The sequence below is a fragment of the Bos mutus genome, chromosome 9 (assembly GCF_027580195.1).
Source record: "Bos mutus isolate GX-2022 chromosome 9, NWIPB_WYAK_1.1, whole genome shotgun sequence".
NCBI lineage: Eukaryota > Metazoa > Chordata > Mammalia > Artiodactyla > Bovidae > Bos > Bos mutus.
In genome coordinates, this window is record NC_091625.1 from 2,543,656 (window position 1) to 2,560,495 (window position 16,840).

A 16,840-nucleotide genomic window follows, 5' to 3' on the forward strand; every position below is an offset into this window, starting at 1 on the left:
TTTGAACTGTGGTGTTGGAGAAGACTCTTGAGAGTCTCTTGGACTGCAAGGAGATCCAACCAGTCCATTCTGAAGGAGATCAGCCCTGGGATTTCTTTGGAAGGAATGATGCTAAAGCTGAAACTCCAGTACTTTGGCCACCTCATGCAAAGAGTTGACTCATTGGAAAAGACTCTGATGCTGGCAGGGATTGGGGGCAGGAGCAGAAGGGGACGACAGAGGATGAGATGGCTGGATGGCATCACTGACTCGATGGACTTGAGTCTGGGTGAACTCCGGGAGTTGGTGATGGACAGGGAGGCCTGGCGTGCTGCGATTTATGGTGTCGCAAAGAGTCGGACATGACTGAGTGACTGAACTGACTGAACTAGTATATATGTTCTCGTTTTTTTTTTTCCTTGAAACCAGTAGTTAGAGGAGTTTAGGGACATGTGTGTGGCAGTTGCTCAGTTGTTTCTGATTCTTTATGACATCATGTACAAAGCCACAAGGCTTTGCACATGTGACATCATGTACATATGATATCATGTACAAAGCCACAAGGCCTTTCTGTCCATGGAATTCTCCAGGCAAGAATACTGGAGTGGCTTGTCATTTCCTACTCCAAGGTACCTTCCTGACCTAGATAATGAACCCAGGTCTCCTGATCGCAGACAGATTCTTTACCCTTTGAGCCACCAGGGAAGCCTATATATCATATATATAGAATTAGATATATTAACAAATTAAAACCAAATGCAATACAATGTGTAATTAAGACCCTGGGATATCATTAATCATACTGATATTTTAAAAGATGCTCATGATTACAAGTCATGTTGAATACTGATTCAAATTGGCAAGTAACAAACAGCTAGAGTCAAACTAATGTCAGTATAGCTGAAGACGTTCACTGTGTAGATAAATGATAAGTTATTTTAAGGAAAAATCGCAGCAAATGATAAATTAGAATTAACAGAAGTTCTGAAAAACAGAGTTTGCTTTCTGAATGTTGACTAGAAATGAGCTACATGTCCAATGAGAACGTGGAGAGTTAAACTGAATATCATGGGGAAAATAAACAGACATAATTTGTTGAAAACTTAAAACAAAGAAGCAATTATTTTTATCACATCTAATTTGTTAACTATGGCATATGTGATAATTAACCACTATTTTATCAGAAAATACTTTTTAAACATATTATCTTATTTTGTTGCTACTAATTTTACCAGAAAATAGTCATTTTATTTGTATAAATCTTTGTTTATAAATATCTGTACTACTATTTTGAATCGAAAATGCGGTCAGATGAGCTTTCTATTAATTTGTATGTATTATTCATTTTATACTTAAATAAACATGAAATATTATACTTTAGTGGTGCTGCATCAAAGTTTCTGATTATATAAAATTTTGTGATTAAAATGCAGAGTTGACTATCTTAGTAACATATTGCAAATGTGATGAATAACCACACAATGTTTGGAATTTACAAATTCACATATACATGTCACATTACACATGTTAATAGTAGTTTTGTACATCTAGTCATACAATAAATACTACTAAAGTGAGTTAAAAAAATTGGCTTCCCAAACTATTTTATTTTTGAGAAAATACTAAGAATACAATGTCATTGTTATGATGCTATCAATTTACACATACAATCTAATTTTAATACACGTTTTAGCCCTCTAGTAGTTAAGTCTTTCTGTATAGAGTCCAAAATATATTATGGATAATTTTGTTTCAAAACATATCAATAAATCAGGTATCCAAAATTTACATTTCATGCATTTACATTTCTCCAAACATTTAATAGCTAGCATTACATTGTAAGTAGCATATTCTGAAATTGTATTTTATTATAGTATAAATGTTAAAAAATTAAAATATTTACAGAGACCATATAAACTTATATATATAATATATGTATTAATGTATATATATTTTATATATTTATAAATATGTATTATATATAAATATATATATTTATGCCATCAGAACAAATAAGTGGTCATATGTAAACATATATTACTCTGATACTAGGGCTACCTAATATCTATAAAAGTCTGTCAGCCTCCCTCTCAGGCATACAATCCATACCTTCCTTGTTTCTAGTAAATCGCACAAATTTGAAAAACACTCCTAGTATCTCCAAATCCCTTTGGGTTTGAACTCAGAAATAAGATAACTGTGACTTATTCAAGGTAATTTAAGAATTTCACATATTTTAAAACACAATCTTTTAAGTACCAAAATCTGGGGGAAAAAAAGAAAGAAAGAAAAAAGACATAATAATGTCAGTTTAAATCAGAAGCAGTAAAGAGGTGGCCCATAGCCCCAAACATACTTGTATAGATGACACAACATTAGAACAACTAATTCCATGTTAATATATATGTAGGTACTCCAGTTTGCTGGGGTCCCATGACTATTATTTTAAACCTGGGCTTCTATACCCAGTTTTTTAAAAATACACTTCTTATGGACATGCTTTTGTAAATAATTTGCTTAAAAATTATAACTTCAGTTAAGTAATACCATTCAAAACAAAATAATTTTCTATTAAAATGTGTTTTTCACACATCACATTATTTTAACCATTTATTCATTTACTAAGAGATCATGTAAAAATTGTAAAATAATATTTTAAATTAGGTAAAATAAGGCAAAATAAGATAGACATCTTTTCTCCCCACTCTTTCTAACTCACTCTCTTTTCTTATTTTCCTTTTTCCATGGCTTTTAGCCATATCCCTGGTCACAGGGCTATATCATGCCCTAATTTTCCTGTGTCTTAACAAACATTATCCACTTTAGGCATGCTCTTCCACAGAAAAATTCACAGTCTGAAAGCTAATATTTATCTCTTCTTTTTTTCTTTTTCCCTTTTCCTTCCATCTACTTTTGTTTATTTTCTTCCTGACTCCTTCTTTTTGCTCTATAAATTTACATTCTTTCAGGAATACATATTTCAGTAGTAAGAAGTATCTGTGTGTGTAGTTAATAAATTAGCTAAAATATTTTTTGAAATCATTGTAAACAGAATGCTTTCCCATACCTATAAATAAATACTTTTCTCCAAAAAAGACATTCAGATAACTAAAAAACACAGAAAGAGATGCTCAACATCACTTATTATTAAAAAAAAAATGTAAATCAAAACTACAATGAGGTATCATCTCAGACTAGTTAGAATGGCCATCATCAAAAAGTCTACAAACAATAAGTGCTGGAGAAGGTATGGAGAAAGGAAACCCTCTTACACTGTTGTTAGGAATACAAAATTGATATAGCCACTATGGAGAACAGTGTAGAGGTTCCTTAAAAAATCAGGAATAAAAATATCATAAGACCCAGAAATCCCACTACTAGGAATATACTCTAAGGAAGCTATATTTGAAAAAGACACATGCACCCCAATGTTTGTTGCAACACTGTTTACAATACCTAGGACACAGAAGCAACCTAGATGTCCATTGGCAGATAAGTGAATAAGGAAGTTGTGGTACATATACACAATGTAATACTACTGCTACTGCTGCTGCTAAGCTAAATCTACTCGGCTATAAAAGTGAATACTTCTGAGTCAGTTCTAATGAGGTGGATGAACTTAGAGCTTATTATACAGAATGAAATGTCAGAAAGTGAAAGACAAATATTGTATATTAGCGCATATATATGGAATCTAGAAAGATAGTACTGATGATCCTACTTGCAGGGCAGCAAAGGAGACATAGACATAAAGAATAGACTTTTGAACACAGTAGGGTAAGTAGACGGTAAGATGATTTGAGAGAATAGCATTGAAACATATACATTGTCATATGTAAAACAGATAACCAATGGGAGTTTGATGAATGCCTCAGAGTACCCATGACAACCTAGAGGGGTGGGATGGGGAGGCAGGTTGGGGGTGGGGGTTCAAGAATTTAGGGACATATGTATACTTATGGCTAATTCATGTTGATGTATGGCAAAAACCATCCATTATTGTAAAGTAATTATCCTCTAATTATTTTTTTAATAAAAAAGATTAATTCTGACACCAGAACACAGAAGTCATGTTTTGTTAAATTTTATCATTTGCTACTATTATGAGTCACAAAAATATAAATTCATTTACCAGCATCAATGTGTTTTGTGAAAATAGTTGTCTCTGCTTTTGATTATTGAAGGCAAAATTAGTCACTAGATAACTGGGGTTGCATCCTGATCTATTTCATTCCTTTATTAGACCTTAAGCTGACTGCATTACAAGAATCCCTGTGGCTGAATGAGTGCAAGGTGACCGCCAGGTCAATGCAGGCAGGACTGATCACTATCTCATAGCAGAATCTGAAAAGCCCTGCCACACTGGCACTGGCACCCAAGGGGAAGTGATTCCAGATGCACTTTATCTCTACAAACAGCTTCATTCTCACAAGGATTACTAGCTTCACAAGGTCCAGATTTACAGTGTGAACTTCAAAGGAAAGAATCAGAGTGTCAGTGTTTATCCAGTGAACAAATCTCCCCAATACTGCTGTCATTTACTGGCATATTTCTGCATAAACACATTCAATTTAGTCTCTAGGCAATGACTTATAACTCTCTTCCACATTACAATTTAAGAAAGAACTGCTCTCTCCTCTCTCCTCTCCTTTGCAATTTAAGAAAGAAATGCTATGTATGACTTCTATGCTTCATCTAACAAAGTACCAACAGGCAGAAATCTTAAATGACAGCATTTTTAAAAATACTATTTTTCCCATACTTCTCACCTCTTGTTCAATAATGTTCTCTGAAGACATTGCAATTAAGAAAGTACATTTTCAATGCTCTGATGCTTCCTTATGTTTTATTTCTGGTACCCTAGAGGTTGCAATAGTGATAAGCTTTGATAGATTTCTTGCAATTACCAAAAATATTATTGAAATAAGCCTTCAATTTTAAGAGTAATACCTCAGTCCTGAAACTAAATTTTATGTTTTACTCAGAAAATACACTAAATAAATGGTTGTGATTAGGTGAAGTGCACACAAGTATTTGGATATAAGAAATAAGCTGACTTAACCCAAGGGAATTCATAAGAAACAAAAGTGAAGCAAAACAACATTAAAACTAAATTATTTTCAAGTGTCAGTTTTCCAATCATAGTTGAAATATGTGGATATTAGCTATTTGGAAAGTATTTAAGTAATAACACATATTTAAATGGTGCATTTACATTTTCATGCATTTCAGTTCAGTTCAGTTCAGTTCAGTTCAGTCGCTCAGTCATGTCCTACTCTTTGTGACCCCATGAATTGCAGCACCCCAGGCCTGCCTGTCCATCACCAACTCCCGGAGGTCACTCAAACTCACTTCCATCGAGTCGGTGATGCCATCCAGCCGTCTCATCCTCTGTCGTCCCCTTCTCCTCCTGCCCCCAATCCCTCCCCACATCAGAGTCTTTTCCAATGAGTCAACATGAGGTGGCCAAAGTACTGGAGTTTCAGCTTTAGCATCATTCCTTCCAAAGAACACCGAGGACTGATCTCCTTTAGAATGGACTGCTTGGATCTCCTTGCAGTCCAAGGGACTCTCAAGAGTCTTCTCCAACACCACAGTTCAAAAGCATCAATTCTTCAGTGCTCAGCTTTCTTCACAGTCCACCTTTCACATCCATACATGACCACGGGAAAAACCATAGCCTTGACTAGACGGACCTTTGTTGGCAAAGTGTCTCTGCTTTTTAATAGGCTATCTAGGTTGGTCATAACTTTCCTTCCAAGGAGTAAGCATCTTTTAATTTCATGGCTGCAGTCACCATTTGCAGTGATTTTGGAGCCCCCAAAATAAAGTCTGACACTGTTTCCACTGTTTTCCCATCTATTTCCCATGAAGTGATGGGACCAGATGCCATGTATTTACACATGTTCTAAAGATATTTGCTGAATACCTTAGAGAAGAGAATGTTCAATAATCATTATGTTCTTTAACTTCTCAGGTTTTATCAGTAATTTCACACCTGTAGGGATCAGGCATAACAAAGAATTAGAATATGGGCTAATGTTTCCAAAGTTTGAAAGTACAGTGGCACTTAGAAAAACTTTAAAACTTCAGAATCCCTATGGTAGTCCCAAGGGGCCTTAGAAATTACTGAAGACAATGATCTACATACAGTGAAAGACCCCAGTGATAGTCAATGTCCAAAAAAAATAAGAGAAATAGAAACTGTATCAAGTTGAATAGAAGTATTTCAAGTTTCCAGGGACATTAAAAAAAAAAAAAGATAACAGTACAACACTACTTCCACATAACATATAAATAAAGATTTCCTTCAAAAAAATACATTAAGTGGATATTTTTGCAAGATTTATAGTAAATAATATGGTTAATTCAATTACAAACAAGGTATTTGCTTTGTCTTTAAGTCATTATGAAATTCAAGTGTCTTATAAATTATACATTTCTGAACACTTTTTAAAATTTTATTTTATTTTTAAACTTTACAATATTGTATTAGTTCTGCCAAACATCGAAATGAATCCACCACAGGCATACCTGTGCTCCCCATCCTGAATCCTCCTCCCTCCTCCCTCCCCATACCCTCCCTCTGGGTCGTCCCAGTGCACCAGCCCCAAGCATCCAGCATCGTGCATCAAACCTGGACTGATGACTCATGAAAGTATTTTTCCTTATAAAATAGGAGAAATGGTTTTGAATGACCATCTACCAGAAACACATGAAAAAATGAATTATCCTTAACAAGTTTTCATGCATATTTTTTTTCCCTAATTACATAGTTTGCACCCCAGTGGGTTGTAGCCTTCAGGATTCCCATGTCCATGGAATTTTCCAGGCCAGAATACTGGAGCAGGTTGCCATTTCCTAATCCAGGAATCTTCCCAACCCAGGGAAAAAACCTATATCTCCTGCATCTCCTGCATTGGCAGGTGGATTCGTTACTACTCTACCACCTGGAAAGTCCTTTTCAGTGGTAAAGAATTTTTTTCTAATTACTACTTCTAAATATGTAATTGTAAGGAAAGGTGTTTTGCTTTGCTAGTAGGAAGTTAACCTAGCTTGTCTTGTCCATAAATAATTTTATACATATAATCCATTATATTCCTGAACAATAATTCTTGTTCATATTTGAGAAAAAGACTACTACAAGAATATCTTTTACAGAATATACATGAGTTCAATGCACCTTTGATGCCATGCTGACTTGTATATTACTTCTACAAATGCTAAATGAGTACCTGCCCATGGGACGTTCAATGTGACCAAAAGTATGGTAGATATTGAAGTTATGAACAATGAGTGGTTTAAATAGGGAGTAGATCAGTGCAGTGTCATAACAGGACCCATGGTCAATTTCTCATGCTGAAGAGTTACATGGTGACTTCCATTCTGTGGTGGTAGAATCTAAATAAGTACCCTGAGATCCCCACCCTTAGCTTACTAGTCTTGTTTGCTAAATCCTCTCCCATTGCCAGTGTGATGGAGCATCATTCCCATGATTATATTGCATTACATTGGGGAAGGGATTTGTGGATATAACCACAGTCACCTAATCAGATGACTTGGAGTTAATTAAGAGAGATTACCTTGGGTGAATGTGACCAAATCAGGTAAGGCTTTACAAGAAATTGCTGGAAGGAACAAAGTGAAGACTGTGGGTTAGAGAGCACCATGTGGCAGGGAAGGGTAGTGGCTCCTAGGACCTGAGAGCCTCCAGGTAGACATCCAGTCAGAAGGTGAGACCCGAGCACTAAATCCACAAGAATCTAATTTCTACCAACAACCAGCGGGTTTGGGGGAGGAACCTGTGCCTCTGGTCAGTTGACAGGCCTAACAGATATTTGACTCCAGCCCCGTGGGACCAGGGGCAGAAAACTGTGAAGTCACACCAAGATTTCCGACCTGCAGACATCATATGACAAATGTGAGTTCTAACTGCTAAGTTTGTGAAAACTTGTTATGCACATAGAAAACAAATGCAATCAAGTATAATGGTGACTAAGACATCATAACTGGTGACAGAAAGTTTCCTGAAGAGAAATATTGGATGGACCTAGAGATTGTCATGCTGAGTGAAGTAAATCAGACAGAGAAAGAAAATATCACATATCTTTTATATGTGAAATCTAAAAATAAGTAAAGATGAACTTATCTATAAAACAGAAATAGAGTTAAAATGTAGGGAAAAAAAAAAAAAAAAACTATGGTTACCAGGGGAAATAGGGAGATTGGGATTTATCTACACACACACATAAACACACACACTACTATGTATAAAATAGATAACTAATAAGGTAATAAGGACCTATTGTATAGCACAGGGAACTCTATTCAACACTCTGTAATGACCTATATGAGAAAGGAAACTAAAGAATGGATATATGTTTGTAAATAACTGATTCATTTTGCTGTACACCTGAAATTAACACATTCTAAAACAGCTATATTCTAATATGTATATTTTTAAAAGAGTCTTAAAAAATTGACATACATTATCAAGACAAGGCATGTCGAATAGAGGAATGGGAAGGGAATTCTAGAGAAGATGAACATTAGAATAAGCCCAGGAAATTGAAATCCAATAGGTCCCAAGGCAAAACAAATCAAGAAATAAATGCTTCACCATATTTCATTAATTATGGGAGGCCACTTATTTTAGGAAAATTTAAATGTAGTGTGCTGCTGCTGCTGTTAGGTCACTTCAGTCGTGTCCGACTCTGTGCGACCTCATTGAGGGCAGCCCACCAGGCTCCCCTGTCCCTGGGATTCTCCAAGCAGGAACACTGGAGTCGGTTGTCATTTCCTTCTTCAATGCATGAAAGTGAAAAGTGAAAGTGAAGTCGCTCAGTCATGTGTGACTCTTAGCAACCCCATGGACTGCAGCCTACCAGGCTCTTCTGTCCATGGGATTTTCCAGGCAAGAGTACTAGAGTGGGGTGCCATTATCTTCTCCTAAGTGTAGTGTAGTAAGTTGAATAATGCCTCCTCACAGAGGTATCCAGACCTTAATTCCTGGAGTCTGTGAATATTACCTTAACTAATAAACATTAATATGCAGATGTGGTTAAAATAAGATCTTGGTATGTTGAGATTATAGTGGTTTACCAGGTAGGTCCTGAGAGAGACCTGAAAGAGAAAATCACAAGAGTTCTCCACAAGAGGGGCAAGATATTCAGTTCAGTTCAGTTGAGTCTCTCAGTCATCTTTGACTCTTTGCGACCCCATGGACTACAGCACGCCAGGCCTCCTTGTCCATCACCAACTCCCGGAGTTTACATAAACTCATGTCCATTTGAAGAAGGCAATGGCACCCCACTCCAGTATTCTTGCCTGGAAAATCCCATGGACAGAGGAGCCTGGTGGGCTCCAGTCCGTGGGGTCTCGAAGAGTCAGACACGACTAAGCAACTTCATTTTCACTTTTCACTTTCATGCATTGGAGAAGGAAATGGCAACCCACTTCAGTGTTCTTGACTGGTGAATCCCAGGGATGGAGGAGCCTGGTGGGGTGCCATCTACGGGGTCGCACAGTTGGACACGACTGAAGCGACTTAGCAGCAGCAGCATGTCCATTGAGTCGGTAATGCCATCTAAACATCTCATCCACTGTTGTCTCCTTCTCCTGCCTCCCATCTTTCCCAGCATCAGGGTCTTTTCAAATGAGTCAGTTCTTTGCACTATGTGGCCAAAGTTTCAATTTCAACATCAGGCTTTCCAATGAGCACCCAGAACTGATCTCTTTAGAATGGACTATTTGGATCTCCTTGCAGTCAAAGGGACTCTCAAGAGTCATCTCCACCAACAGTGTAAGAGGGTTCCCTTTTCTCCACACCCTCTCCAGCATTTATTATTTGTAGACTTTTGGATCGCAGCCATTCTGACTGGTGTGAAATGGTACCTCATAGTGGTTTTGATTTGCATTTCTCTGATAATGAGTGATGTTGAGCATCTTTTCATGTGTTTGTTAGCCATCTGTATGTCTTCTTTGGAGAAATGTCTATTTAGTTCTTTGGCCCATTTTACAGCCCAGAGGGATGGTATGGGGAGGGAGGAGGGAGGAGGGTTCGGGATGGGGAACACATGTATACCTGTGGTGGATTCATTTTGATATTTGGCAAAACTAATACAATTATGTAAAGTTTAAAAATAAAATAAAATTAGAAAAAACAAAACAAACAAACAAACAAAAAAGAGTCATCTCCAATGCCACAGTTCAAAATCATCAATTTTTTGGCACTCAGCTTTTTATATAGTCCAACTGTCACATCCATACATTACTACTGGAAAAACCATAGCCTTGACTAGATGGACCTTTGTTGGCAAAGTAACATCTCTGCTTTTTAAAATGCTGTCTTGGTTGGTCATAACTTTCCTTTCAAGGAGTAAGCGTCTTTTAAATTCATGGCTGCAATCAGCATCTGCAGTGATTTTGGAGCCCCCCAAAAAAAGTCTGACACTGTTTCCACTGTTTCCCCATCTATTTGCCATGAAGTGATGGGACAAGATGCCATATCTTCGTTTTCTGAATGTTGAGCTTTAACCCAACTTTTTCACTTTCCTCTTTCACTTTCATCAAGAGGTTCTTTAGTTTTTCTTCAGCTATCTGCCATAAGGGTGGTGGTCATCTGCCTATCTGAAGTTATTGATATTTCTCCCAGCAATCTTGATTCCAGCTTCTGTTTCCTCCACCCCAGCATTTCTCATGATGTACTCTGCATATAAGAGGGTGACAATATACAGCATTGGCATACTCCTATTCCTATTTGGAACCAGTCTGTTTTTCCATGTCCAGTTCAAACTGTTGCTTCCTGACCTGCATACAAGTTTCTCAAGAGGCAGGTCAGGTGGTCTGGTATTCCCATCTCTTTCAGAATTTCCCACAGTTTATTGTGATCCACACAGTCAAAGGCTTTGGCATAGTCAATAAAGCAGAAATAGATGTTTTTCTGGAACTCCCTTGCTTTTTCCATGATCCAGCGGATGTTGGCAATTTGATCTCTGGTTCCTCTGCCTTTTCTAAAACCAGCTTGAATATCTCAAAGTTCATGATTCATGTATTGCTGAAGACTGGCTTGGAGAATATTAAGCATTACTTTACTAGCTTGTGAGATAAGTGCAACTGTGCAGTAGTTTGAGCATTCTTTGTCATTGCCTTTCTTTGGGATAGGAACAAAAATGGACCTTTTCCAGTCCTTTGGCCACTGCTGAGTTTTCAAAACTTGCTGGCATATTGAGTGGAGCACTGTAACAGCATCATCTTTCAAGATTTGAAAGAGCTCAACTGGAATTCCATCACCTCCACTAGCTTTGTTCATAGTGATGCTTCTAAGGCCCACTTGACTTCACATTCCAGGCTGTCTGGCTCCAGGTAATTGATCACATCATCGTGATTATCTGAGTCATAAAGATCTTTCTTGTACAGTTCTTCTCTGTATTCTTGCCATCTCTTCTTAATATCTTCTACTTTTGTTAGGTCCATACCATTCCTGTCCTTTATCGAGCCCATCATTACATGAAATGTTCCTTTGGTATCTCTAATTTTCTTGAAGAGATCTCTAGTCTTTCCCATTCTATTGTTTTCCTCTATTTCTTTGCATCGATCCCTGAGGAAGGCTTTCTTATCTCTCTTTGCTATTCTCTGGAACTCTGCATTCAAATGGGTATATCTTTCCTTTACTCCTTTGCTTTTTACTTCCATTCTTTTCACAGCTATTTGTAAGGCCTCGCCAGACAGCCATTTTGCTTTTTTGCATTTCTTTTCCATGAGGATTGTCTTGATCCTTGTCTCCTGTACAATGTCATGAACCTCCCTCCATAATTCATCAGGCACTCTGTCTATTAGATCTAGGCCCTTAAATCTATTTCTCACTTCCACTGTATAATTATAAGGAACTTGATTTAGGTCATACCTGAGTGGTCTAGTGGTTTTCCCTATTTCCTTCAGTTTAAGTCTGAATTTGGCAATAAGGAGCTCATGATCTGAGCCTCAGTCAGCTCCTAGTCTTGTTTTTGATAACTGTATAGAGCTTCTCTGTCTTTGGCTGCAAAGAATATAATCAATCTGATTTTGGTGTTGACCATCTGATGATGTCCATGTGTATTGCTTTCTCTTGTGTTGTTGGAAGATGGTGTTTGCTATTACCAGTGCATTCTCTTGGAAAAACTCTATCAGCCTTTGCCCTGCTTCATTCCATATTCCAAGGCCAAATTTGCCTGTTACTCCAGGTGTTTCTTGACTTCCTACTTTTGCAATCCAGTCCCCTAAAATGAAAAGATCTTTTTTGGGTGTTAGTTCTAAAAGGTCTTGTAGGTCTTCATAGAACCGTTCAACTTAGCTTATTTAGTGTTTCTGATTGGGGCATAGACTTGGATTACTGTGATATTGAATGGTTTGCCTTGGAAACGAACAGAGATCATTCTGTCGTTTTTGAGATTGCATCCAAGTACTGCATTTTGGACTCTTTTGTTGACCATGATGGCTATTCCACTTATTATAAGCTTTTTCCTGCCCAGAGTAGTAGTAGATGCCCACAGGTCATCTGAGTTAAATTCACCCATTCCAGTCCATCTTAGTTTGCTACTTCCTAGAATGTCAATGGTCACTCTTTTTTTTTTTTTTTTACAAACCAAACTTTTTAATTATTTTTGAATAATGAAATTAATATAAGGTAAACATTTTTTTATTTGTCACAGGTTCAGAAACATGACTCAGGTTGGTCTACATTTGACATTTCTTAAAGTTCCAGCTTTTTAGAAGAAATAAGTATGAGAACGGGAAAAACTTAAGGCAGTGTTGTAGTAACATTTATCTTTCTCGCTTTGATATGCAGCTGTTGAACATTTTTAGCAATTATGACTTCTGATCTGAAATACTGCTTTATCTGTTTAAGCTAGAAATAAAAAATGTAAACCTCATTGGCTCAAATTTCTTCCCAGGATTTCAAGTTTCGATTATCGTCATAAAAAACAAATTATGTAAGTAAAACGGAATCAGTGAGGGGGGTCTTGAAGACTGTATCAAAACAATATTTCAATTTCAGCATTAAAGTGTGTGTCCCATGTTATTCAACAACAAAAATACTTCTTCTAACGTTATGAGAAAAAACTTTAGAGTTCGTCATTTCAATTGAAGTTTTTGTAAAATGGGGGCACTTCTGAGAGATTGTATTAGCAGTGAATTCTGTGTGCTTATAAAACCAATCAAGACCTGTTTAGGTCAAGAAATCTTTTTCACTTAAAATACTTCCGTCCATAAAATACATCTGATCTGTATGTTTATTTTGAGTGAAACCCTACTTTGTGTTCTAGACTATCTCTTTTGAGGATAAGCAGATTTTAAACAACTTTTACATTGTCTATTCAAGTGCTCAAATACTAATACTCAAATTCAATTACGTCCCAAATTATTTTCACTAAGATTTACCAGGTATTTAACAGAACAGGCCTGCCTTGAACAACCCCCATTCCCCAAACAAACAAGTTTAATCCTGCTAAGAACTTGCCCATACTCGCCCATCCTACCAGACAAAAGGCAGAGAAAAGAAAGGGAGTTAGGAAGCTGTCTAGAAATACAAGCCATAGCTTAACAAAAACAAAAAGTGGTTTATTGATTACATAAGATTTTAGCTCTAATAATATATAATATAAACTTTAAGAATTAGAAATAAATGACTTTATATTTTACCAAGAATAATCTAAGTTACTGCAGCATGTTTGATGAATATTAAAGTCCTGCAGTCATCATATATCTATTTTTCAGAAAATCAGGAAGTCATCATCCAAGTTTTATATTATGTCGTGATATAGTTACCCCCATACACACGTTTCATTAAGTAGAAATAAGACATTCTATGTTTTCTTTTTTGGCAAATCCTCCTTTTCTGTCATACAGATATACCCTCCTAACATTAATTTCTTACAACGTACAAAATTTAACTTTTTATCCGAAAGAGTTATCTCAATAACTTTCACCTGGGAAAGCTACAAAGGGCATGAGGCAACAACTGAATGCTTCTCTGAACTTCGTATCTTGGATTTTCACTTTTGCCTAAAACCCCATCTTATAATTAAAACTAAATGAATTCCACATCATCATACTTACTGAGGAACGTCTTTTCGTGTACATGTTTGCCACAAAGATGCAAAACAGCAACTCACTCATCTGAACAAGTATTTGGCTGATCACACAAAGAAAACAGGACTGTGGGAAATGAAAACGCTTTAGTGTTTGATAGCTGAAGAGATGGGTGACGGTCACTCGAACTTCTCGTCTCCTTCTTCCACGTCTTTCAAGCTGAGTACTTCCAAGGAGCCCTTGCCTTTTGTCTCCTTTTTTATGAGCTCATCGACTTCTCTGAAGCAGCCGCGGTCAATGAGACACACAATTTCTAACTGTTGACCGTAGTCTTCACTTTCGATAACCTTGATCAGTGGCTTGAGTTTTTCTTTCAGCTTCTTCCCTTCATTTACTGGAAGGATGAACCGAAGTCTCATGTGAGCACGTTCTATCTTCATTTTCTCTTTTAACTGCTTTATCACTTCCAAAGCCTGTTGTTTTGTGCTCTTGTTGGGTTTGACTGAATAGTGGATGTCCTTCATGGCTCTCTCAATAAGGATAATGGTGTATGGTCTCTTTGTTTCAGGGTTCACACATTTGTCGGCCACAATAGTTGCAATGTCCCTGAACATCTGCTCCAGCTGTGTGTGCCGTTCTTTGTCTGACACTTGAACCTCTCCTTTAGTCAAAATCTGCTTACAGATTTCAGTCTGGTCATCTGTTCCAAATGCACTGATGAGATCTTCCTTCTTTGCAACCTGACCTTTGGAGACATTTACAAACACTGAGTGGGTCTGTAGCACTTCATCAAGGTCTTTTTCCACGCCGCTCCGCCAGCCCACGACCTTGTTTTTGTAGCAGGCGATTTCGAAGCGCTTCCCGGCTCGCTTCATCCGTACCATGGCCACATTGGTCAGGCGGATCTGGTTTGTGGGGGTGAAGATCGACATCTTGGCAGCTCACAGATCTTGGGGCCGGCGAACCAAGGGAGGCCCGCGCCGCTGGCCACAGGGCCACCCGCACCTAGATGTAACCACCCGGCGGCGCGCGGCACAGTAACGCCCGCACACTGCGCAGCGCGTAACTAACCCAGCCGCCACAATACAGCCACCCTCAATGGTCACTCTTATCATCTGCTGTTTGACCACTTCCAATTTGCATTGATTGATGGACCTAACATTCCAGGTTCCTATGCAATATTGCTCTTTACAGCATTGAAGCTTGCCTCTATCACCAGTCCCATCCACAACTGGGTATTGTTTTTGCTTTGGCTCTATCCCTTCATTCCTTCTGGAGTTATATCTCCACTGATCTCCAGTAGCATATTGGGCACCTACCAACCTGGGGAGTTCATCTTTCAGTGTCCTATCTTTTTTCCTTCTCATACTGTTTATGGGTTCTCAAGGCAAGAATACTGAAGTGTTATTGTTATTATTTGATAATATTAGCTAATATGTGATAAAAGTGATAATGTTTTAAATATACTTCACTAATTTGAAATAAATTTTTTGTTATTTGAGGGATCAATAAATGTTTTATGAATCACAGGACTTGAATCTGTACACATTGAAAAAACTGTTAAAACCTTAAAATACACCTTAAAAAGTGGTAATACAGTATACTTGGCCTTTTCATACTGAGAATCACATTTTATTTACGTTATATTTTTAACATATATACTGTTTATTTTTCCCTAACGTTTTATTTTCTGAAAACTCCTTTTGACATTATTTAAAACTGAGGAACCAAGATAGTATACATTTTATTTGCATACATCATTGGTATGAAAAAATAAGAACCTATTTCCATGAGTTTCCTTTTTATAATTCTGAGTTTAACTTGAAAAATCGCAAATTATGAACTTTCCACTGAAATTGTAATGTTAGTAGAAATGTGTATGTTGCTGACTGCTTTTCCTCTGGCTGAAATTTGCAGCAATCACATAAGTCTGTTACTTTCGAGTTTATGCATCACTTTCAGGATCAAGTTCTTTATGACACTGTTAAACTTCTTAAAGGGAAATACTGCTTTTGAAGCGTCTAAGTGGATGTATTAGTAGATGTTTATAAAAATGTGAAGAAGCTAAAGATGAATCTTATGCATCTAGTGGATTGCATTTTAATTGATGGTGATTTAGGTAAACTCAAAGGAAACTTTAAAGTTTTAAAGTGATAGCAGAATTCAGATATTTATAAAAGTGTGTCAATGGTATAAGTTATTAAATAATAGGTTAAGTGCTATCTTTCTAGTAGGATAACCTACTAGACTCATAAGACTCATCTTTAGCTTCTTCACATTTTTATAAACATCTACTAATACTTATAGTCATATAGAAGTCATATAGGAAGTATAAGTGACAATAATAAAGGCACAGTGTCATTCATTATAAAGATAAATGATATGTAAATCAACTCATCCCAATTTTGAAATCTGCAAAAGCAGAATTTCCTCCTCTTAAGGTTAAATATTTTTCACATATAGGGTATAATTTCTTTATCTATTCATTGTTCCACAGACACTTAAATTATTTCCATAACTTGACTATTGTAAATAATACTGAAGTGAACATGGGAGTACAAATATCTTTCACAACTACTGATTTTACTTCCATTATATACCTAGAAAATAATTCTTGAATCATAAGATAGCTCTATTTTTCATTTTTTAAGAACCACTATTCTGTTTTTCATAACAGAAATATGCCAATTTACATTCCCACCACCAATGCATAAGGATACATTCCATTTTCCCCATATTCTTGCAAATGCTTCTTATCTTTTATTATTTTTGATAATTTCTACCTTAAGAG

At 36.8% G+C, this 16,840-nt stretch overlaps 1 pseudogene; it reads right to left on the bottom strand.

Moving 5' to 3' along the window:
• Nucleotides 1-12,651: 12,651 nt before the first annotated feature.
• LOC138989129 (ribosome maturation protein SBDS pseudogene) lies at nt 12,652-15,105 on the bottom strand (annotated as a pseudogene).
• Between the last annotated feature and the right edge of the window lie 1,735 nt (nt 15,106-16,840).